The sequence below is a fragment of the Sciurus vulgaris genome (genome assembly GCF_902686455.1).
Source record: "Sciurus vulgaris genome assembly, chromosome: X".
Taxonomy (NCBI): Eukaryota; Metazoa; Chordata; class Mammalia; order Rodentia; family Sciuridae; genus Sciurus; species Sciurus vulgaris.
The window spans coordinates 112,483,580-112,503,891 of NC_136471.1; positions in this window are offsets into that span (position 1 = coordinate 112,483,580).

The window sequence follows — 20,312 nt, forward strand, 5'->3', positions numbered from 1 at the left end:
GGACTGTGAACCTGGTCCCAGCTCTGTTGCTTTCTGGTCCTTTGAACTTGAGCACATTACCAAACATTACCAAAGAGAGTGTAACCGAACCAGAAACTGCTCAGCAATGAAAGTTATGCACAATGTATCACCATTAGTGAATATTGCATATAATGTGTTTCCAGAAGAGTCCTCCCTATATGGATACAATTCAAAACTCTTAGAATTTTTGTCAATGACCAATGCGTTTCCTGACAGACACCCTTTCCTGTAAACCACTCCTATTTTCATTTATTTATGTACTACCCCAAACCTAGACCCCCTTTAGAATTTGCCTGTATACACATGTGGTTGCTGAATTGAATGACATTTCAATGAAGGAGGCTCTGGATTCTCTCCCCTAGATCGATGTACCAGTGTAGTGGATTCTGTGCCTCCACCCCTTTGGAGTGTATCTCCTTTATTTCTTAGTAAGTTCCTTGTAATAATGTGCATGCAATACTTGGTTTTGCACTATGCTCGAATGTGCTGGGAGAGGATCACAAGAGACTTTCTAGCCTTGCCCTAAATGGAATTTCCATCTGCCTTACCCACAACCCCAAATTTCAGTCTAATTATCCATTCCAGGTTTAGTCTTTTATCCCTGAAACACATTATCTGAGGGCCTGGCTCGTGCTTGCCACTCCTGTATCATTATCCAGCACACCATACATCCTCACTTAAATTACCTTTCACTGAGGGACTTGCAGTTTCCCTAAGTTCCAACCTCCCTTGCCTCAGAGCATTATCATTGAATAAACTCATGTGGAGTTTTCTCCCTCCTTTACTTCTCCAATGTTTTGCCTGTCCTTTAGAACTGAGAGAGAATTTCATCATTTTTTTTAACATAATAGTGACTGTTAACTACTGAAGTTGTACAAACGGTGTCTAGGTCATTTTTCCCCTGAGCATCTCCAATACTAAAATGGAGCCTTTCACAGAACAGATGTGCAATTAATATTTGGGCAACACATGAGCCAGTTAATGAGAGGTCTAAGTTATTACAATTTAGTTTATCCTAAATTCTTAATCAGCTAAACAAATTCAAGTCTATATCTTGTAGTTTTACAGAAAGAAACACTAAAAGGAACAAAGCAAATCAAGAACTGAGCCCCCCCCCATAGCTTTTGTATTTTTTCTTTATCTCATGATCTCAAGTGTTTGTATCTTTCTTTCAAATTTACCAGAAAATATTTATCCCCCTGCTATGTTATCTTGTATGGATCACAGGGGAAACAGTCAAAGATTTTCAATTTGTCTTGCTAAATTCCAAAATTCTTATTCTTATCCCTGATAAGTAATAATAAATATTCGGCCAATGTCATCCAAAAATTTAAATCCTGAAGCTAAATATATCTTCCATTGAAAGAAACAACATGTGCTGGACACAGTAATGCATGCTTGTAATCCATGCAACTCTGGAGGCTGAGACAGGAGGATCCCAAGTTGGAGGCTAGCCTCAGCAACTTAGCAAGACACTCAATAACTTGGTGAGAAGCTGCCTCAAACTAAAAGTAAAATTAAAAAAAACTGGGAATTAGCTCAGTAGTTAAACAGCTCTAGGAGTTTTTGATAGCCCAGTACCAAAAAATAAATATGTAGCAGAAAAGGTATATTTGAAAAATATAAATAAATAAATAAATCTACAAGTTACCATATACAGCAGGAACAACAATAAATTATGTATTGTGTATACACTATTCCTAGCCTGACTCTCTGTTACTTAAAACACTGACCACCTCTATCAAAACCTCTTCAAACCAGGATGGCAAGGTCCAGGGTTTGGTATGAGCTCATAGACCACAAAGCAAGAGTGGAAGATCACTTTTGGGTACCTGTTGGTACTCCAGTTACTTTCCTGAACCAAAATCTCTGGTAATGAGCCTCCTGGGATCCCTAAAGATGAAGTATTTCTTTCCAAAGTATATATCCATTATATTCACCCTCCCATATTGTTTTCTTCAGTGTTATAATTGTCTTTTGTGAATATCTGTCCTAGGACAGTCATCAGAAGGCTAGTCCTGGCCATGCCATTTTTATAAATCATTCTGTCATCATAGGTGATATGCAGTTTGCTGACAAGGGCAAAGGAGTTTGTCAGCTTTTTTGCTTCTGTGACTAAAAGACCCAACCGGAACAATTGTAGAGGAGGAAACATTTATTTGGAGGCTCACAGATTCAGAGGTCTCAGTCCATAGACAGCCAGCTCCTTTTCTTGGGGTGTGAGATGAGACAGAACATCATGGTGGAAAAGTGTGGTGGAGGACAGTGGCTCAGAACATGGCCACCAGAAAGGAGAGAGAGAGAGAAAGAGAGGGGAAACGGGAGAGGGGAGGATTCTTCTCTTACCACAGACAAAAGTTACACCCCATCGGTATGCCCCCAATGACTCACCTCTTCCGGCCACATCTTCCTGTCTACAATTTCAACCCAGTTAATCCCTATCAGAAGATTAATGCAATGATTAGGTTAGAACTCACACACCCAATCTTCTCACCTCTAAATTTTCTTGCATTGTTTCCACATAAGCTTTTGGGTGACACCTAATATCTAAACCATAACATGGACTGAGATAATCTCCCTTCAGACCAGGGCCATCACCTCTCTGAGACCACTACAGGGGAAATGAAGGGATGTCTCATTTGGCTACTACTGTCTTTCTTTTTTTCTTTTTTCTTTACTTTTCTTCCTTCTCCTCTCCTCCCCTCCCTCCCTCCCTTCCTTCCTTCCTTCCTTCCTTCCTTCCTTCCTTCCTTCCTTCCTTCCTTCCTTCCTTCCTTCCTTCCTTCCTTCCCTCCCTCCCCCCCCCCTCCCTCCCTCCCTTCCTTCCCTCCCTCCTCTCCCCCTCCCTTTCTCTCTTTCTTTCTTTCTTTCTTTCTTTCTTTCTTTCTTTCTTTCTTTCTTTCTTTCTTTCTTTCTTTCTTTCTTTCTTTCTTTCCTTCTTTCATTTGTACCAGGGATGGAATCCAGGAGTGCTTAAATACTAAGCCACAGTCCTTTTTCATTTTTTATTGTGAAACAGGGTCTTGATAAGTTGCTGAGGGACTTGCTAAATTGCTGAGCCTGGCCTTGAACTTGCAATCCTCCTGCCTTAGTCTTTCAAACCACTGGGATTACAGGTGTGTGCCACCACACCCAGCAAAGTTGTTTTACACACACACACACACACACACATATGTATATATGAAATATATATGTTCACACGGGAGGCTCAAATACATCAAGAAGCTATGGTATTCCAAGAAAAGTTAGTTCAAGGACCTGCAAGGGGGTGGGGGAGGAAATAACAGCAATAAATATCTCACTGAGAAGTTGCTATAAGGAATCAAATGTACCATATCAAATGGAATGGTGTTTACATCAGCATTTCCAAAAATAGAGCCTGTGTGATAATATTTGATTCTACACACACACACACACACACAAACACACACACACTTGCACATACAAGGTTACATCATTTTAGAGTAAACTGGTTTAAACAAAGTTGAATAAGTTTTAGTTTACAATTTATAGTTTTATTTTCATTTTGAGACTTCCCCAGATCCTCAATATGTATAAGTGCACTAGAAAACTTCAAAAGGGACAACATAATATGATGTATTTTTCTAAACCTATTTGGCCACGGAGAGTATACACCTCTGCCATTTTTTTTTTTTCACATTGCATATCAAGATTTCATCAGACAGTATTTTGTGGATGTTCCTGACAGATTCTGAATGTTTTCAGTGAGGGTGCAGTGATCCTTGGAGGGGACAAGAATACAGGCAGGGGACATTTTCAAAACAAAGTGTCTGTTTTAGTGCTTATAAAGGTAATTTCTAAAGTGTAAGAACATCTTAATAAGTGACATGAAATATCACCTCTTCAGATGCTTTTCTGAAAATTCAATTTGGAGTCAACAGGTTTCACCACATTCAAAACTTGCTTGAAATGCCTCATCATTGAGAGACACAGTTGAAGGATCAGGCTAAATATATGTCACCATAGATCTTCCAAAGAATGATACTATATAAGGCTGTTGAAAAGAAAGGAGATGCATATTTTCTGAACTCCCAAGCCTTCGAGGGGGAAAATTGGATTGAACTAGCCAAACTGAATGGAAACTCATCCAAAGAGGTGCAAGTTCAGGTCAGGTGTCCAGCCCCAGCAGTGAAGGAAAATGTTTGGAAACCACAGGGGAGAATTATATCTTAAGAACTGGGTTTACATAGAGAGAGTGGTGAAGGAATGTGGTAATGTAGAATCTACACAAGTGCCTGCAGTTTATCCAAGAGGCGTTGGATATTGCTTCTTTCAAATGACCTTACTTCTGTGATCTTCTGGATGTTGGAACTGAAGCTATTGATGTTCTTTCTTCTATTATAATAATGATTAGTTCAGAAACTGGAGGCCATGTTCTTGCAGAAGCCACACAGTAGATCTGTCTGGAAAAGACAAAAGCAGAGAATAGAGAAAGAGACTCAGAGTAATGATCCAAATATGCCTATAGAAGTCTGGAGGGATGTAGGAGAAAGCACACCAATTTTTCTCCTTACATTTCAAATAAATTTAATAACTAAAAAAATTTCCTAGGTAAAGCTGTAATACAAACCAAACCTTTCTTTTGTGGTTTGGACTTAAGGTGTAAGGCAATTATAAGTGTGCTAGTCTAGAGGTGGTGGCATAACTCTGTTGGTAGGGTGCTTGCCTGGCATGTATAAGGTCCTGGGTTTCATCACCAGCACTACCACACACAAAAAATGTGTGCTTGTGTGATCGAGTTACTTTCTTAAATGCTATATTTCAAGACATTATTGAATACTAGAAAAATAATACAATGACTAATAATAGCTGACATTTAAAAAACAGAATAAGAGTAACATGTTTAGAGCTATATTTGTTTTATGTCCTGGGTAATTTTATTATTTATTAGTGTCTACTTCTCTCAGTAGGACAAAAATCATGAACATCCTGAACATAGTATTTTAGTAATTTTCTAGCTAATTAATAGGGATATTAACTACAACCATTACTGAAATCTGTTCCTCTGACATGTATTTTGAAAATGACTCTATCATTGTTGTTTTAGTATTTTACTGTTTCTCTCTGACATTTGAATATGTGTACAGTTTAAAAATGTGTACAGCTTAAAAATATTTATCAAAGCATTGAGATTTTGCTAAAAGTCTTTTCAGTTAAAACATATTTATAGAGTGACCTTTGATATTGGGAAACAACTTTGAGTTTTATAATTATATGCAACCACATACTGTTCTTTTTTTATAGAACAAGAGACCAAGAACAATCAATATTCAAGTGGATTTCAGTTCTTCAAAGTGCCAGTTTTGTTTTACAGAATATTTTTTTATTATTTCTTATAACAAGTTTTCCATTTCATGGTAGAAGCATCTTCAAAAATATTAATGCTCAATGTTTAAATTGATCATTGAAGAGAGGTAGGAAAATAGGAAAAACACAAAGCCAAACAACAAAAAAGAACAATACAATCTCCACCACTCAGAGACATCTTGCTGTTATCAAACTATTTTTTTTTGTTTGTTATTAGGCAATTTTGGAAGAGTTTGAAAATAAACTCAGCTTGGCATACACAAACCACCTAGTGAACAATGACAGAATCTTACCACCTAGTTAGTTCCTTTCAGTTTGCAGATCAGGAAAGAAGCTCAACCCCAAGAAAATAATGCTGCTCTTAAAATTATTCCTACCTACTTTCTTCATCCACTGACCTTACATTGCTTTCATTACTGTGGGGCTTTGCTTAAGCTGTTGAGAATGATTCTTTTTTTAAGAAAGATCCCCATGGAGAAAATAGCAAAAAAAAAAAAAAAAAAAAAATTGCATGGGATATTCAAGGAACAAGGATAATGCAAATGAAAATTCACCATCAGAATTTGAACACCAGGTTTGTCAGTGACTGACAGAAAACATCTAGTGTAGAATATACTTTTTTCTCCAAATTTTAACATCCATTATACACACAATGGCCAGGATGCCTATATACATTATATTTTTATTCTGTAAATTGGCTTTGATGTAACATTTCTGACTGAAAGCCAGAGATCTAGATCAAGTGTTTGTGACCTAGAGAGATGGGGCCCTAAGTTCTGGATTATATCAAATATTTACCCAAGCCCAAATTGGTAGAACTAAGATTTCCCTGGCTTTAAGTTCCTGATCAAAGATTGCATATGTCAGTTATATGAAAGGCAAAATGGAGTTCACAGTAGGGGTAAAAAATAATATCTTTCTTAATAACAAAACTCACTAAGTATCCAAAATCCAGAGCATCATGAAATTATAGACAAAATATAAGAAATATTAAGATACAAATTAATAAATAAATGTTATGAAAATCAAAGGAATTCAGTTTAAAAGAATCATTCTCCACAGACAGCCATATAAATGATGTTGGGAAAATGTCTCCTTGTGTGTGTTGGAGGGAGTGGAATAGGAAATAGGAACACTGGAAATGAGCAAAATGATATGAACATGGGGAAGTCATGGGTTCTTTCCAGTCCTTCAGCATTAGCTGTGGGAAAGCAATGGATAACAGGACTTGTGAGTCCTAAAAAACAATGGATTCCTCCCTGCTCTCATAATAAAACTCACTTGGGGAGTTTATTAAGGATGCAGATCTTCTGTCCATTTCCAACCTTTGAATCAAGGGGAGCTTTATAATCTAGATTTTTAAAAAGCCTCAACTGATTCTGGTGAGAAGACAAATTCAGAGCCACACTGTCACCTATACTGATACCTTGTTAGACTTCATTAAAAGTGCTGAACTTCTGGAAACTAGTGTCCTCAAAAGATAAAAAAGAGTTTACTGTTTAAAATCATATGTAGTAATCAGAAGTTTGTAGATACTCTGGAACTTACATTAACATTTTTGGTGATCATTTTAACTGCCAAGCTTTCTTTAGTAATGAACATTTTTTTTTTTTAAAAGCTGTTACAGACATTTATTAAAATACAGGCCTCAAACTGCCCAAATTACATCAGGGTGTATAAAACAAGATTGGCTCAAACCTTGAGCCAAGATTGGTTAAAAACCTTGCTAGGCACTATTATTGTTTAGAATTGTTTGGTAAGAAAAAACAAAAATAGGTTTTAAGTCAAATATAAATTATATTTCCATTCAGAGTTTTTGTGGGGTTACTGGGGAACCCAGGTGCTCTTAACCATTCTCCACAACCCAAGCCCTTCTTATTGTTTATTTTGAGACAGGGTCTCACTAAGTTGCTTAGGGCCTTGCTAAGTTGCAGAGGCTAGCCTCGAGCTTGTGAACCTCGTGCCTCAACCTCCTGAGCCTTTGGGATTACAGGTGCGTGCCATCAAGACCAGTTCCATCTACTTTTAAGACTCCCCACATTATTTAGTACCTTCTTTCCACTTCTATACTTAAGAATAACTTTCTTTGTAGCTTTAAATGCAGTCAAGAATAGTGTCTACAGGTTATGTGTATTGATTACATTAAATTGTTACTTAATTGCTTAATATGTTTTTCCTCTTTTTCTCTTGAATTTCCAAGAGAAGGAGCAGACGGTTAGTTACTTACTATCCAGAATATTCAAAATGATAGTATTTTAAATGTTGAAAACTTTCAAAAATTATTTAATGAATTTTTAAAATCATCCAGTTTTCTAAATTGAGAAAAGCATATACATCCAAGTTGTTCAGTACAGTAGCCACTAGCTACATTTGGTTATTTAAATGTAAATGAATCAAAATTAAATAAAATTTAAAATTCTGTTATTCAGTTTTATTACACGAATTTCAAGTATTTAAGTCATATGTGTTTCCAATATTGTTCAGTAAAGATATAGAAAATGTCCCTCAATGCAGAAAATTATACTGGACAATGTTTGCCTATGCAAATCTTTTTCTGTTCCCTTCTCCCCTCTCTCACCTCCTTTACAGTTATTTAGCATTTTCTATTAAGCATATATTAGATTCTAATGAATCAGACCTTTTATGTTATAGCTATACTTGTATTAAGTGTCCTCTAAAAGCTGATGATCTGGTTATAAGCTATTTGGTGTGGATATGTTGCAATGACTCATAACATATATCTAACTTAAAAACTCTCATATTTATTAAATGCTTTATGTGGGCAATGACATATGTTAACTACGCTAATCTTTTCAATAGACTACTTTTTAAGATTCCATTTTACAGATAATACTACCTTCCAGAAAAATATGACTTTTCAATATGTAAGCCATACTGACACACTGACTGGTAAATATTTGGACTATCACAAGTAGAAAGGTTCTTATTTATTGAGAATATGGGGCACATGTAGTTAAATTTTTGTTCTTCAGTCAAACTTTCATCCAAGCATGTATTAAATGAAAACTATATGTTAGTAAGAACACGGACACATAAAGATAGGACATGAAGTCCTATCACCAATAAATTTAGGAGCTATTGGGGAAATAAAAACAGATATAACAGCTGGGTGCAGTGGCACATGCCTGTAATCCCAGTGGCTTGGGAGGCTAAGGCAGGAGGATTGCAAGTTCAAAGTCATCCTCAGCAATGGTGAGGCACTAAGCAACTCAGTGAGATTCTGTCTCTAAATAAATTACAAAAAAGGGCTGGGGATGTGGCTCATTGGTTAAGTGCCCCCAAGTTCAATCCATGGTACCACCAAAATAAATAAATAAATAAATAAATAAATAAATAAATAAATAAATAAATAAATAATTAAATAAATGAAAAAGAAAAAAAATAAAAGGAAGAGAAAACCCAGATATAGTAAGACAAAGTAATATATGCTTATTTGCATATAAGTACAAGAGAAATTGGGAGCACCGATTAAACTGGGGTGATTAGGGAGAGTTTCAATGAGGAAGTGGCACTTTGTCTTGACCTTTGATAGCCAAGATGCACTTGATGCAGAAAGGTCTTTCCCAGAGGAGAGGATAGCAAATGTAGAGAGATAAGAAGTACCCTGGCCTGTTCTGGAACATTACATAAGTCAAAGTTCAATCCACTTTGCTGATTGCAACAAAGGACATGAGTCTGCTACCAAATCCTTTTTTTTAAATTATAAACAAGTGGGATACATGTTGTTTCTCTATTTGTACATGGAGTCAAGGCATACCATTTGTGTAATCATACATTTACACAGGGCAATGTTGTTTGATTCATTCTGTTATTTTTTCCCTTCCCCCCACCCCTCCCACCCCTCTTTTCCCTCTATACAGTCCTTCCTTCCTCCATTCTTGCCCCCCTCCCTAACCCCAACTCTAACCCTAACACTAACCCTTCCCACCCCCCATTATATGTCATCATCCACTTATCAGCAAGATCATTCGTCCTTTGGTTTTTTGAGATTGACTTATCTCACTTAGCATGATATTCTCCAATTTCATCCATTTGCCTGCAAATGCCATAATTTTGTCATTTTTTATGGCTGAGTAATATTCCATTGTGTGTATATATATATATATATATATATATATATATATATATATACCACAGTTTCTTTATCCATTCATCAATTGAGGGGCATCTAGGTTGGTTCCACAATCTGGCTATGGTGAATTGAGCAGCTATGAACATTGATGTGGCTGTATCTCTGTAGTATGCTGATTTTAAGTCCTTTGGGTATAGGCCAAGGAGTTGGATAGCTGGGTCAAATGGTGGTTCCATTCCAAGCTTTCTGAGGAATCTCCACACTGCTTTCCAGAGTGGTTGCACTAATTTGCAACCCCACCAGCAATGTATGAGTGTACCTTTTTCCCCACATCCTCACCAACACCTATTGTTGCTTGTGTTCTTGATAATCGCCATTCTAATTGGGGTGAGATGGAATCTTAGGGTGGTTTTCATTTGCATTTCTCTTATTACTAGAGATGTTGAACATTTTTTCAAATCCTTGATGCTGGTTGTCAGCTCCAGAAACTACTTTAGAAATGTGCTTACCGCCCCCATATGAGAACTATCCTTTCTTTCCTTCCTTGCTTTTTCTCTCTTAATCCCTCCTTCTTTCCTTTCTTTCTTCTCTTTCTTCCTTCTTTTCTCCTCTTTTTTTTCTTTCTTTCTCTTGTAATAGACTATTTTTAGAGGAATTTTAGGTTTATGAAAAACTGAACAGAAAGTAATTTCTACATATCCTTTCTACCACCAAAAGTTGCCCTGTAATATCTTGCATTAATATGCTACATTTAAAAATAACTTTATTTTATTATTTATTTATTAAATAATTTTATTTTTTATTTATTTTTTATGTTGCTGGGGATCAAACCCAGAGCCTCACACCTGCTAGGCAGACATTCTACCACTGAACCACAACCCTAGATGGGGGGTTTATTACAAATGATGGATTGAATTGACACATCACTATTAGGTGAAATTTTTAGTTCACATAAGGGGGTATTTTTGTGTTGTATAGTTCTATGGGTTTTGACAAATGCATAGTGACATGTATCCATGAATATAGTATTATACACAACAGTTTCACTCCCCCCAAAAAAAATCCCCTGTGCTCTACCTATTAATCCCACCTATATTTCTAGTTTAATAAAGATTTCCATTTTCTTTATTAAAATCATGAATGGTGTTGGATTTCATGAGGTCATGTGATTTTTTTGTCTTTAGTCAACTGATGTAATGGATTACATTACTTGCTTATCCGATATTGAACTAGCCTCACACACTTAGATTAAATCCTATTTGATCATGTTGTACAATTATTATAATACATTATTTAATTTCATATAATGTTTTGTTGAGGAAATTTGCATCTGTTTTCATGAGAAATATTGACCAATAATTTTCCTTTCTTGAGATGTCTGCCTGATTTCGTTTTAGGGTAATGCTGGCCTTATAGAATGAGTTAGGAGGAATTCACTGTGTTTTGACTTTTTGGAACACATTGTAGAGAAACAGTATCATTTGTTAGATATTTTGTGAAATTCAGATTACCTATTTCTCCTTGCATGAGTTTTCACAGATTGTTTCTTTCAAAAAAATAGGTTCAGTTTCATCTCAGTTGTTAAATTTATGGGCATGGAGTTCAAAATATTCTTTTATTATCCTTTTAATTTCATTGGGAACTCTAATGATGATCTCTCATTTCTTTTTTTTTTTTTTTTTTTTTTTTTTGCGGTACTGGGGATCGAACTCAGGGCCTTGTGCTTGTGAGGCAAGCATTCTACCAGCTGAGCTATCTCTCCAGCCCCCTCATTTCTAATATTAGTAATTTGTGTCTTTTCCCTTTTCTTCATGATTAACCTGAACTTTTAAAAGTACCCACTTTTGATTTTATTGACTTTCTCTTATTGTTTTTCCTTTTTAAATCTCCAATTATTATTTCTACTCTGATTTTTATTATTTTCTTTCTTTAGTTTACTTTGAATTTAATTTGCTCTTCTTTTTCTATTTTCCTAGGGTAAAAGATTAGATTATTGATTTTAGACCATTCTTCTTTTTCTAATACATGCATTTGATGCTATAAATTACCTGGTAATTTCTTCACCCCACTCAATTTGTTAGATTTTCTTTTGCTTTTCACTTAAATTCTTTTAGGCTTCCTCTTTGACCCTTGTATTATTATTATTTTAAGATTTCTAAGCTATATTTTCATCACAGATTTCTATGTTAAGTTCATTGTGGTATGACAGCATATTTTTATGATGTCTATTCTTTTAAATTTGTTAAGGACTTAATATCAGCATACTACAGTGATGCAGCCACATTAATGTTTATAGCAGCTCAACTTGCAATAGCTAAATTATGGAACCAACCTAGGTGCCCTTCAACAGATGAATGAAGATAAAGAAAATGTGGTATATATACACAATGGAATATAACTCAGCCTTAAAGAAGAATGAAATTATGGCATTTGGTGGCAAATGGATGGAGTTAGAGAATATCACGCTAAGTGAAATATTCTTCATTTCTGTCATAATGTTTTTGATTTATAGTGTATGTTTCTTTTATTCTTTCTTACAGTTTTTATCTCTCTGCTTATATTACCCATCTGTTCTTTCATGTTGTCCATATTTTCCTTTAAAGTTCTTACCATATTCTTTAGAGTTATTTTAAATTCCTAGTATGATATTCTAAAACCCCTGCCATTTATCAGTCTGGCTCTGATGTTTGCTTTGTCCAGAATGTGCTCTTTTGTGTTAGTATGTCTTGCAACTTTTCGTTTAAAGCCAAAAGTAATGTATTGGGTAAAAGGAACTGAGATAGATGGACCTGCACTGTGAGGTTTAAGTATATCTGGACAGGAATTGGCTGCTTTTACTGTTTGTTGTAACTGTGGTGTCAGAAGCTAAAATGTTGTGGAGTGTATGTGATTTTGCTTCCCTGTTATTGTTGTGTTTTCCTAGCAAGTCCTTAGAGTCTGAGACATCCAGTTCTTCTAGCTGCAATTCCCTTTTATTATATATGAGCCCTATTGATGTGGTGGCAACCTGTGCGAGGACAGGAAGTATGAGAGGATTTTTCACTATTTTTCCAGGGTGAATCTGGTGGTGTTCATGAAGCACGAACCCACAAAATTGAGAACTCATTAAGGCTGGACTCCTTTGGAGTTTTTAATTCTTGTTAGTCTACACTGAGCCTCCAGCAATTCATCAATTACATTTAACGTTTTCCCACTAATTCTGGCTCCAGCTGTGGGCTTCTGCTGCCAGTAAACTGTGACTTTTTGTATCTTCCTGTCTGTCTCTCCAGTTTAGTGAGTAGTAGCTTGTCATGTGACTTCGGTTCTCTGATGGAATCTAAGAATTGTTGATTTTAAATTCCTTTCATCTCTTATTATTGTTGTGAGGACAGAAGCAAGTACTTCTAAGCTCTTTACAAGTTGGACCAGAAACTGGAAATCGAAAGTATTTCTTTTTTGTAAATTTATTTTTAGTGTACACAAATAGGATACATACTGTTTCTCTGTTTGTACATGAAGTAAAGGCATACCATTTGTGTAGTCATATTTTTACATTGGATAATAGTGTTTGATTCATTCTGTTATTTTTTCCTTCCCCCCCACTCCTCCCACCTCTCTTTTCCCTCTATACAGTTCCTCATTCCTCCATTCTTACCTCCTTCCCACCCCCTAATATGTGTCATCATCCACTGATCAGGGAGATCATTCATCCTTTGGATTTTTGAGATTGGCTTGTCACACTTAGCATGATATTCTCTAATTTCATCCATTTGCCTGCAAATGCCATAATTTTATTATTCTTTATGGCTGAGTAATATTCCATTGTATATATATAAATATATGTGTGTGTGTATATATATATATATATATATATATATATATACACCATTGTATATATATATATATATCACAGTTTCTTTATCCATTCATCAATTGAAGAACATCTAGGTTGGTTCCACAATCTGGCTATTGCAAATTGAGCACTATGAACATTGATGTGGCTGTATCTCTGTAGTATGCTGATTTTAAGTCCTTTGGGTATAGGCCAAGGAGTGGGATAGCTGGGTCAAATGGTAGGTCCATTCCAAGTTTTCTAAGGAATCTCCACACTGCTTTCCAGAGTGGCTGCACTAATTTGCAGCCCCACCAGCAATGCATGAGTGTACCTTTTTCCCCACATCCTCGCCAATACCTATTGTTGCTTGTGTTCTTGATAATCGCCATTCTAATTGGGGTAAGATGGAATCTTAGGGTGTTTTGATTTGCATTTCTCTTATTACTAGAGATGTTGAACATTTTTTCATATATCTGTTGATTGTTTGTAGATCTTCTTCTGTGAAGAGTCTGTTCATTTCCTTAGCCCAGTTGTTGATTGGGTTATTTGTATTCTTGGTGTAGAGTTTTTTGAGTTCTTTATAGATTCTGGAAATTAGTGCTCTATCTGAAGTATGAGTGGCAAAGATATTCTCCCACTCTGTAGGCTCTCTCTTCACATTGCTGATAGTTTCCTTTGCTAAGAGAAAGCTTTTTAGTTTAAATCTATCCCAGTTATTGATTCTGCTTTCATTTCTTGTGCTATGGGAGTCCTGCTAAGGAAGTCTGATCTGAAGCCAACATGTTGAAAATTTAGACCTACTTTTTCTTCTATAAGATGAAGAGTCTCTGGTCTGATTCCAAGGTCCTTGATCCATTTTGAGTTGAGTTTTGTGCATGGTGAGAGATAGGGGTTTAGTTTCATTCTGTTGCATATGGATTTCCAATTTTCCAGCACCATTTGTTGAAGAGGCTATCTTTACTCCATTGCATATTTTTGGCCCCTTTGTCTAGTATGAGAAAATTGTATTTATTTGGGTTTTTGTCTGCGTCCTCTATTCTGTAACATTGACCTGCCTGTCTATTTTGGTACCAATACCATGTCGTTTTTGTTACTATTGCTTTGTAGTATAGTTGAAGTTCTGGTATTGCAATACCCCCTGCTTCGCTCTTCCTGCTAAGGATTGCTTTAGCTATTCTTGGTTTCTTATTTTTCCAGATGAATTTCATGATTGCTTGGTCTATTTCTGTAAGGTGCATCATTGGAATTTTAATTGGAATTGCATTGAATCTGTATAGCACTTTTGGTAGTATGGCCATTTTGACAATATTAATTATGCCTATCCAAGAACATGGGAGGTCTTTCCATCTTCTAAGGTTTTTTTAAATTTCTTTCTTTAGTGTTCTGTAGTTCTCATTGTAGAGGTCTTTCACGTCTTTTGTGAGATTGATTCTCAAGTATTTTATTTTTTTTGAGGCTATTGTGAATGGGATAGTTTTCCTAATTTCTCTTTCTGAAGATTCATCACTTATGTATAAAAATGCATTAGATTTGTGAGCATTGATCTTTATCCTGCTACTTGACTGAATTCACTTATGAGTTCTAAGAGTTTTCAGGCGGAATTTCCTGGTTCTATTAAGTATATAATCGTGTCATCAGCAAATAGGGATGGTTTGAGTTCTGCTTTTCCTTTTCGTATCCCTTTAACTTCTTTGGTTTGTCTAATTGCTCGGGCTAGAGTTTCAAGGACAATGTTGAATAGAAGTGGTGAAAGAGGGCATCCCTACCTTGTTCCAGTTTTTAGGGGGAATGCTTTCGGTTTTTCATCATTTAGAATGATATTAGCCATGGGCTTAGCATAGATAGCTTTTACAATGTTAAGGAATGTTCCCACTATCCCTATTTTTTCTAGTGTTTTGCTTTTTCTGCATCTATTGAATGAATCATGTGATTCTTGACTTTAAGTCTGTTGATATGGTGAATTGCATTTATTGATTTCCTGATGTTGAACCAACCTTGCATCCCTGGGATGAAACCCACTCGATCATGGTGCACTGTCTTTGTAATATGTTTTTGTATGCCATTTGCTTAGATTTTGTTGAGAATTTTTGCATCAATGTTCATTAAGGATATTGGTCTGAAATTTTCTTTCCTTGATTGTCTTTGTCTGGTTTAGGTATCAGGGTAATATTGGCTTCATAGAATGAGTTTGGGAGGATTCCCTCTTCTTCTATTTCATGGAATACTTTGAGGAGTATTGGAATGAGCTCTTCTTTAAAGGTTTTGTAGAACTCGGCTGAGAACCCATCTGGTCCTGGACTTTTCTTTGTTGGTAGTTTTTTGATGACTTCTTCGATTTCATTACTTGAAATTGGTCTATTTAAATTGTGTATCTCCTCATGATTCAGTTTAGGTAATTCATATGTCTCTAGAAACCTATTGATATCTTTGAGATTTTCTGTTTTGTTGGGGTATAGATTTTCAAAATAGCTTCTAATTATGTTTTGTATTTCACTCGTGTCGTGTCTGTAGTGATATTTCCTTGTTCATTCCGAATTTTAGTAATTTGAGTTTTCTCTGTCCTTCTCTTTGTTAGTGTGGCTAAGGGTTTATCAATTTTGTTTAATTTTTCAAAGAACCGACTATTTATTTTTTCAATTTTTTTCAATTGTTTCTTTTGTTTCAATTTTGTTGATTTCAGCTCTGAGTTTAACTATTTTCTGTCTTCTACTACTTTTGGTGTTGCTCTGTTCTTTTCTTTCTAGGGCTTTGAGCTGTAGTGTTAGGTCGTTTATTTGTTGATTTTTTCTTCTTTTATTGAATGCACTCCATGAAATAAATTTTCCTCTAAGTACTGCTTTCATAGTGTCCCAGACATTTTGATATGATGTTTCTTTGTTCTCATTTACCTCTAAGAATTTTTAAATTTCCTTCCTGATATCTTCTGTTATCCATTCATCATACAATAGCATATTATTTAATCTCCAGGTGTTGGAGTAGTTTCTGTTCTTTACTCTGTTATTCATTTCTAATTTCAATTCATTATGATCTGATAGAATACAAGGTAGTATCTCTATCTTCTTGTATTTGCTAATATTAGTTTTGTGGCATAATATATGGTCTTTTTAGAAAAGGATCCATGTGCTGCTGAGAAGAGAGTGTATACACTCTTTTTTGGATGTTATATTCTATAAATGTCCGTTAAATCCAAATTATTCATTTTGTTATTGAGATCTACGATTTCTTTGTTCAGTTTTGTTTGGAAGATCTGTCCAATGGTGATAGAGGTGTGTTAAAATCACCTAGTATTATTGTGTTGTGGTCTATTTGATTTCTGGTATTGAGAAGGATTTGTTTGAAGTACATGGATGAGCCAATGTTTGGGGCATAGATATTTGTGATGTTATGTCTTGCTGATTTATGCTTTCCTTAAGCAATATGAAATGTCCTTCTTTATCCCTTCTGACTAACTTTGGCTTGAAATCCACATTTTCTGATATGAGGATGGATACTTCGGCTTTTTTGCTGAGTCCATGTGCATGGTATGTTTTTTCCCATCCTTTCACCTTTAGTCTGTGGGTATCTCTTTCTATGAGGTGAGTCTCTTGTAGGCAACATATTGTTGGATCTTTCTTTTTAATCCAATCGGCTAGTCTATGTCTTTTGATTGATGAGTTCAGGCCATTAATATTCTGGGTTATTATTGAGATATGATTTGTCTTCCTGGTCATTTGGCTCATTTTTTTTAACATGACTTGGTTTCTCCTTTATTTGGCTATTCCTTTAGGATAGTTCCTCCCTTTGCTGATTTGCTTCTTTGTTTTTCATCTCTTCCTCATGGAATATTTTGCTGAGAATGTTCTGTAATGCCGGCTTTCTTTTTGTAAATTCTTTTAGCTTTTGTTTATCATGGAAGGATTTTATTTTGTCGTCAAATCTGAAGGTAAGTTTTGCTGGGTGTAACCTTCTTGGTTGGCATCCGTTTTCTTTCAGGGCTTGAGAAATGTTGTTCCAGGCCCTTCTAGCTTTTAGGGTCTGGATTGAAAAATCTGCTGATATCCATATTGGTTTCCCCCTGAATGTAATTTGATTCTTTTCTCTCATAGCCTTTAAAATTCTGTCTTTATTTTGTATGTTAGGTATTTTCATAATAATGTGCCTTGGTGTGGGTCTGTTGTCATTTTGTGTATTTGGAGTCCTATAATCCTCTTGTACTTGGTTTTCCATTTCATTCTTCAGATTTGGGAAATTTTCTGATATTATTTCATTGAATAGATTGTTCATTCCTTTGGTTTGTTTCTCTAAGCCTTCCTCAATCCCAATAATTCTTAAATTTGGCCTTTTCATGATATCCCATAGTTCTTGTAGATTCTGTTCATGATTTCTTACCATCTTCTCTCTTTGGTCAACTTTGATTTCAAGATTAAATATATTGTCTGCAATATCTGAGGTTCTGTCTTCCAGGTGTTCTATCCTATTGGTTATGCTTTCTATGGAGTTCTTAATTTGGTTTATTGTTTCCTTCATTTCAAGGATTTCTGTTTGATTTTATTTTTTCAATATCTCTAACTCTTTATTGAAATGATCTTTTGCTTCCTGCATTTGCTCTTTTAACTGTCAATTGGTGCGATCATTTAATGCCTGCATTTGCTCTTTCATCTTATCATTTGCTTCCCTGATCATGTTAATTATGTACATTCTGAACTCCTTTTCTATCATTTCTTCTGCCATGCTGTCATTGGATTTTATTGATGTAGCCTCTAGATTTCTTTGGGGCATTTTCTTCCCTTATTTTCTCATATTGTTCAGGTATCAGTGGACTGCTGAGATATTGCAGATTTCCTCTATTGATTCATAATGTCCCTGAAGATTTCTATATATATCCCCTCTTAGCCTTCAGTAGGCTGAAGTCTTGGAGGAAGTTGATAATGCAGTGCTCCACAAGGAAGCTGCCTTTCTAGGGGTGGTGGCCTTCAGGTGGGGTATATTCCCTGCTAGTGGGCAGAGGTGCCTCTACTTGTTGACCAATGGTCATCCAAAGGGGAACTAGGCTACGAGCTGAGGCAAGGCCTGTTTGGGCCTGTGTCTCTGGTTTTACTGTCCTTGTGGGAAAACCTCACTCGGCAGCGAAGATTCACCTGGTGAGGTCGTCTCACTGGTCCGCTCCCCTCCTAGCGGTTCCCCTCAATCCACAACTACTGCCTGGGCTGGGCAGCCTTCTTCTGCAATATTCCCAGGGGTCTGGACCTATCTTCTGGGCCTGGGGGCCTCGCCCTGCGCCGATGAGTCTCTTTAGGTTGCCCCTCCTCAGAGAAGCTGCCCACAGTCCTGGAACCTTCGCTCCGTCCCTAAATGTCTCTCTGTGCGGCTGATCCACCCAGAAGCCACCTAGTTCCTGGGACCGAGCTCTGCACTTAATTGTCTGGTTGAGTGGCCCCTCCTCCGAGCAGCCGTCTGGAGTTCCGGTGCAGTTGCTCTGAGTCCAAGCTTTATGCCGAGCAGCCTCCTTTACAATGCTCCCAGTTGTCTGAGTTCACCGCTCCAGTGGGGGGGTGGAGTGTCTTGTTGGGCAACTCTACTTCACAAAGTTCCCTGCATTCTGATACTACTGCCCCATCCGGGTCACTTCCCCAATGGGAGAGAGTCACCTGGTGGCTTTGAGTTGGTTCCAAGTCTTTCAGAACCTCATCTTCTTGAATCCTGAGTCTGGAGCAACATGAAATGCAGCTACCCTCTAGTCCGACATCTTGAAAACCCCTGCAATAGACTTTTTCGAAAGTATTTCTTTTTTAAGAGCATAATTTCTATCCTGACTTAGCAAGTGCTTTTTGGATGCAACTTTTCTTTCTATTTGGACTTAACTTTCCATTATGACTACTATTATTTAAATTTTCCAGTACACTATTGATTAACTTTAGGCCTACTACTGTTGACCTATAGGCTGTGAGCCAGTTTTCTCTCTCAGTTTTTAAAGAACATTGTTTTACTTTCAAGCCTTGCTAAGTTACTCTGAAAATTCTCCCAACACTCACTAATTGGCACCATTGACTACCTCTGCCAGTGAGGGGGAAGGGCAGAGCCTCTGAGTTTTCAGTCAGATTTCTATTCCCTTTTTTTTTAATTTCCCCTTCCCCTTCTCCTCCCCCTCCTCTCCTCTTTTTTTTTTTTTCCAACCATTTAGCCACATCCCCAGCCCTAATTTGTGTTTTATGTAGAGACAGGATCTCACTGAGTTGCTTATCCCTTCTTTTGCTGAGGCTGGCTTTGAAGTCATGATCCTCCTTCCTCAGCCTCCCAAACCACTGGGGTTACAGGTGTGCATCACCTTGCCCCGCTCCCTTTGGTCTTAAAATGACTTAACAATCAAGACTTAATGGAAACTTAAAAGTTGTTGTTTCCACTTGAAATTATAATGCTTTAACCCTGGTATGGAGAGGAAGTTCATTTTCCACTTCAGTCTTTACCACAGTGTGTAAACAGTTTTTGCTTCCTGGCAAGAAGTCCTTGGTGTGGACTGAATGTGTCTATACAAAGTTCCTCTGTTTATTGAGAAGTTTCGGCTTGGCAAAATCCAAAGATAAAATGTTGGTTGTCTCTCCAAGTACTCTCTTCTTTCAAAACCTGTTGGAATTTCCTTTTCATTAAAGCAATATGATCTTGTGAAGATTTCAGAGCTTTATGGTCACTTTTGGCCATTAAAATTTAGTTCAAATGAAAATTTCAATTTTACAGGTGTTTTGAATTATCTCTTTATATTCAGGATAATCTTGAGTGGCAGTCTTGAATTTTGGGTTGGAGCTCTTGGGTTTGGAGTGGGGTTTGACTCCAGACACACCTTTTCCCTCTCTCTTTAAAGCTTTCCCCTTTATGTGAATGCTCCTGCTTCTCTGACAGGCAGAAGATTTCTTGGAAATGGTAGTGTGCATATATTAAACTGTTCATTGGACACATATATAGGTTCTTTGGGAGTCTCTTGACTATGCTGTTACCTGCAGAAGAGGCAACCAAGAAGCAGAACATTTTATAGCCCCTTGTTTTTCTGAAACCCTCACCTTGCAGCCAGTTCCCTCAATTGAC